The sequence below is a fragment of the Talpa occidentalis genome, unplaced genomic scaffold, assembly GCF_014898055.3.
Source record: "Talpa occidentalis isolate TD23 unplaced genomic scaffold, MPIMG_talOcc4v2.1 talOcc4.7, whole genome shotgun sequence".
Lineage (NCBI taxonomy): Eukaryota > Metazoa > Chordata > Mammalia > Eulipotyphla > Talpidae > Talpa > Talpa occidentalis.
In genome coordinates, this window is record NW_023605083.1 from 56,868,759 (window position 1) to 56,874,196 (window position 5,438).

Consider the following 5,438-nt stretch of genomic DNA (forward strand, 5'->3'; position numbering starts at 1 on the left):
TTGTACAGAGTTGAGAACAAAGAGGGAAGAGAGCACAAATAACTGTGTTATAGGCCTGGGTGATTTGCTGGTAGGTACACTATTGTGTCTCTACCCTATACTTCCAAAATACCAACAATAATGTAAGTCCACAGTTCCTCAATAAAAGAAATAATAAATAAATAAATAAAATCTTCACTCTTTTGTACTGTGCTATAGCATCCCTATCAAACAAATACAATGACCAATCCTAACTTTAGTTTTAGTTTTTTTTTAAATCTCTTTAAAAGCTAATCATTTATTTAAAGCAGAAATATCAACATTATGAAGGTTATAGCATACATGGTAGTAAAAAACATGACATAAATAGCAAAGGATAGGATGGTGGGAAGTGCAGTAAAATATAAGTTTCTTATACTGTATCTATAAAGAGTATAACAGTATTTAAAAGACTGGTACATTAAAGATGTAAATTGCAAATCCTAAGACAACCATTAAAACAATGAATCGAGATGTAACAAATAGTTAAGATAAAAATGAGATCACAAGGTAGGAATACAGTAGTTTTAAACTAACCATATTGTTAATCATATTAATTTAATCTAAATGCCCCAATTGAAATGAAGATTATCATCTCTTTTGGGCCTTTTGGCTAAGATCAAGTGTATTATCTGTTTTTTTTTTTTAATAATTTATTTATTTTTTTTAAATAATAAATTTTATTTTTATATTCCCCATACAACTGCAACCCCCCCATTCTGACCCCAATCCCTCCCCTCCCACCCCTCACCCCCAAAAAGTGTCTCTGGTTCATAGTTTTTTGTTGATTTTGATTTTCGCTTTCTTATAGTTATTCATTTTCCTGGTCCCTTATTTAAGTTTTCTAGATTCCTGCTATGAGTGAGACCATCCGGTATTTTTCTTTTTCTTTTTGGCTTATTTCGCTGAGCATTATCCCTTCCAGTGCCATCCATGTTGCTGCAAATTGCATGTGTTTATCTTTTTTGAATGCTGAGTAATATTCCATGATATATATGTACCGCATCTTCTTAATCCAGTCATCTAATTTTGGGCATTTGGGCTGTTTCCAAAGCTTAGCTATTGTAAATAGTGCTGCTATAAACATAGGGTGCAGGTGTTCTTTGGAATTGATGTTTCTGTGTCCTTTGGGTAAATACCTAGGAGTGGAATTGCTGGATCATATGGAAGCTCTATGTTTAGTAGGTCCAGAAATCTCCACACAGCTCTCCATAGTGGTTGGACCAGTTTGCACTCCCACCAACAGTGCAGAAGAGTTCCTTTTTCTCCACAACCTCACCAACACTTGTTGTTGCTAGTTTTTTTAATATGTGCCATTCTCACTGGTGTAAGATGGTATCTCATGGTAGTTTTGATTTGCATTTCCCTGATGACAAGTGATGTTGAACATTTTTTCATATGCCTGTTGGCCATTTGCATTTCCTCTTCAGAGAAGTTTCTTTTAGCTCTTCTGCCCATTTTTTGACTGGATTATTTTCTTTGTTGTTGTTGAGTCTCATCAGCTCTTTACAGATTTTTGTGATCAGTCCTTTATCATTAGTGTTGGGTGCAAAAATGTTCTCCCAGTTGGTGGGGTTTCTCTTTGTTTTTGTTATTGTCTCTTTTGCTGTGCAGAAGCTCTTTAATTTGATGTAGTCCCAGCTGTTTATCTTTGCCTTCACTATCACTGCTTTGGGTGATGTGTCTGTAAAGATGTCTTTGATGTGTAAATCCCGTAGTGTTTCGCCTATATTTCCTTCTATATATTTTATGGTTTCAGGTCTTATGTCTAGTTCTTTAATCCATTTTGAGTTGATTTTTGTGTATGGTGTGAGGTAGTGGTCAAGCTTCATTCTTTTGCATGTAGCGACCCAGTTTTCCCAGCACCATTTATTGAACAAACTTTCTTTGCTCCAATGCATAGTCTTTGCTCCTTTGTCAAAGATTAGTTGACCATAAATCTGTGGGTTTATTTCTGGATTTTCTATTTGATTCCATTGGTCTGTGTGTCTGTTCTTGTTCCAGTACCATGCAGTTTTGATGATTATGGCTTTGTAGTATAGTTTGAAGTCTGGGAGTGTGATGCCTCCATTCCCTTCTTTTTTTTTCAGGAGAGCTTTGGCTATTCGGGGTTTTTTGTGATTCCATATGAATTTCATCAATAATTGTTCTATTTCTTTGAAGAATGACATTGAAATTTTGATTGGAATAGCACTGAATCTGTAGATTGCTTTTGGTAGGATGGCCATTTTAATAATGTTTATTCTTCCAATCCATGAGCAGGGGATGTCTTTCCATTTCTTTGTGTCTTCTTCTATTTCTTTTAACAGTGTTTTATAGTTTTCTTTGTATAGGTCCTTTACCTCTTTTGTTAGATTTATTCCCAAATATTTGATTTTTTTTTGTTTCAATAATAAAAGGGATGGTTTCTATGATTTCTTCTTCTTCAGATTTATTGTTTGTGTATAGGAAGGCTACTGACTTTTGCATGTTGATTTTGTATCCTGCCACTTTACTGAACTGATTGATGAGTTGAATTAGCTTTTCTGTGGAGTTTTTGGGGTTCCCTATGTATATTATCATATCATCTGCAAAGAGTGATAGTTTGACTTCTTCTTTTCCTATTTGGATTCCTTGGATGTCTTTCTCTTGTCTTATTGCTCTGGCTAGGACTTCCAGTATTATATTGAAGAGCAGTGGTGAGAGTGGACATCCTTGTCTTGTTCCAGATCTTAATGGAATTGCTTTCAGCTTTTCACCATTGAGAATGATACTGGCTGTTGGCTTGTCATAGATGGCCTTTATGATGTTGAGTTATGTTCCTTGTATCCCAAGAATTTCAAGGGCTTTTATCATGCATGCGTGTTGCACTTTGTCGAAAGCTTTCTCAGCATCTATTGATATTATCATATGGTTTTTATATTTCTTTTTTGTTGATGTGTTGGATAACGTTGATTGATTTTCAGATGTTGAACCATCCTTGTGTCCCTGGAATGAATCCTACTTGGTCGTGGTGAATTATCTTATGGATACATTGTTGGATTCTGATAGTTAAAATTTTATTGAGGATTTTTGCATCAGTGTTCATTAGGGAGATTGGCCTGTAGTTTTCCTTTTTTCTGTTGTCCTTGTTCGGTTTGGGTATTAGTGTAATGTTGGCTTCATAGAACGTGTTTGGTATTGTCCCTTCCTTCTCTATTTTTTGGAAGAGTTTGTGAAGGATAGGCACTAATTCGTCTCTGAATGTTTGGTAGAATTCATTTGTAAATCCATCAGGTCCTGGGGTTTGTTTTTGGGGAGGTTTTTGATTACCATTTCAATTTCGCTGCTTGTAATTGGTCTGTTTAGGTGTTCTCTTTCTTCTTTATCTAGCTTTGGGTGATTGTAGAGTTGTAGGAATTTGTCCATCTCCTCTAGATTGTTGAACTTGTTTCCATATAACTGTTCATAGTAGTTACTGATTATTCTTTTTATTTCTGCTGTGTCCGTTGTGATTTCTCCTCTTTCATTTCTGATCCTGTTTATTTGTGCTTTCTCCCTTTTTTCCTTTGTGAGCCTGGCTAGGGGTTTGTCTATTTTATTGATTTTTTCAAAGAACCAGCTCTTGGTTTCATTGATCTTTTGGATTGTTTTTTTAGTTTCAATTTCATTTATTTCTGCTTTGGTTTTTATTATTTCTTTTCTTCTACTGGTTTTGGGGTTTTTTGTTGTTCTTTTTCTAGATCTTTGAGCTTCGAGATTAGGTTGTTTCTTTGAGTTCTTTCTTGTTTCTTGATGTGAGCATCTATTGCTATATATTTTCCTCTTATTACTGCTTTTGCTGCATCCCATACATTTAGGATATTGGTGTCCTCCTTGTCGTTCAATTCAAAAAATTTTTTAATTTCTTCTTTGATCTCCTCATTAGTCCAGTGGTCTTCCAGTAGTGTGGTTTTTAATCTCCATGAGGTAGGAAAGTTCCTTGCCTTCTTTTTATGGTTTATTTCTAGTTTGATGCTTTCATGGTCAGAAAAGATGGTTGATATGATTTCAATCTTGGTGTATCTGTTGATGTTTGTCTTGTGCCCCAGTATGTGATCGATCCTGGAGAATGATCCGTGTGCGCTTGAGAAAAATGTGTACTCCGTTTTTTTGGGGTTTAGTGTTCTATAGATGTCTGTTAAGCCCAAATGCTCTAGGTCCTTATTTAGAGCTTTATTTTCTTTACTTATTTTTTGTCTTGTTGATCTATCCATTGTTGATAGTGGTGTGCTGAAGTCTCCCACTACATATGTGTTTCCTCTGATGTCTGTTTTCAGAGAGGACAACAGTTGTCTGATATATTTTGGTGCTCCTTCATTTGGTGAGTATATGTTAATGAGTGTTATTTCTTCTTGAAGTATTGTCCCCTTGATCATAATGTAGTGACCATTGGGGTCTCTTTTTATTTTTTTGAGTTTGAAGTCTGTTTTATCTGATATAAGTATAGCTGTTTCTGCTTTCTTTTTTGGTCCATTTGCTTGTAGGATTGTTTTCCATCCTTTAACTTTGAGCCTATTTTTATCTTTTGTAGCTAAATGTGTTTCCTGGAGACAGCAAAAGGTTGGGTTTTGTTTCTTAATCCAGGCTGCAACTCTGTGTCTTTTTATTGAAGAGTTTAGTCCATTTACATTTAGAGTTAATATTGATATGTTAGCATTTGTATTTGCCATTGTGTTTGTCTTTCCTTTGATTTTATTTATTCTTTTAATAACTTTTTTTTTTTTTGGCCTTCTTTCGTTGTTATTCGTCCCTCTGAGGTTCTGGCTTTAGGATTCCTTGTAGTATTTTTTGGAGTGGGGGTTTAGTCGTAATGAAATTACAGAGTTTCTCTTTGTCTGGGAAGGTCCTTATTCTTTCTTCATAGAGGAAGGAGAGCTTTGCAGGATAGAGTATTCTTGGTTGGCATCTGTTTTCTTGGAGTCTGTTGACTATGTCCCTCCACTCTCTCCTTGCCTGTAGTGTTTCTTCAGAGAAGTCTGATGTCAGCCTGATTGGTTTTCCTTTGAATGGTATGTTTCTTCCCTCTTGTCAGCTTCATTATTTTTTCCTTGTCCTGGATTCTTGGGAGCTTTACTATTATGTGTCTTGCTGTATTTTTCCTTTCGTTGTGGAAGTTTGGTGTTCTTCTTGCTTCTTGTATATCAATTTTCAGCTCCTTCTTTGCGTTTGGGAAGTTCTCTTCAATTATCTCCTGGAATATTTTCTCTGTTCCTACATCTCTCTCCTCTCCTTCTGGAATTCCTATAACTCTTATATTTCCTTTCCTCATGGAGTCAGATAGTTCCCGAAGTCTTTCTTCATTCTTTTTCCTTCATACTTCTCTTTCCTTTTCTGTTTTGGTTCTTTTTATTTCTGTGTCTTCAAGAGTACTTATTCGTTCTTCCATTTCATCTATTCTGCTTTCATTGCTTTTCCCAGAG

At 35.4% G+C, this 5,438-nt stretch overlaps 1 pseudogene; it reads left to right on the forward strand.

Annotated features, from left to right (window-relative positions):
* Positions 1–611: 611 nt before the first annotated feature.
* On the forward strand, positions 612–747 carry LOC119233223 (U2 spliceosomal RNA; annotated as a pseudogene).
* The last annotated feature ends 4,691 nt before the right edge of the window (positions 748–5,438 follow it).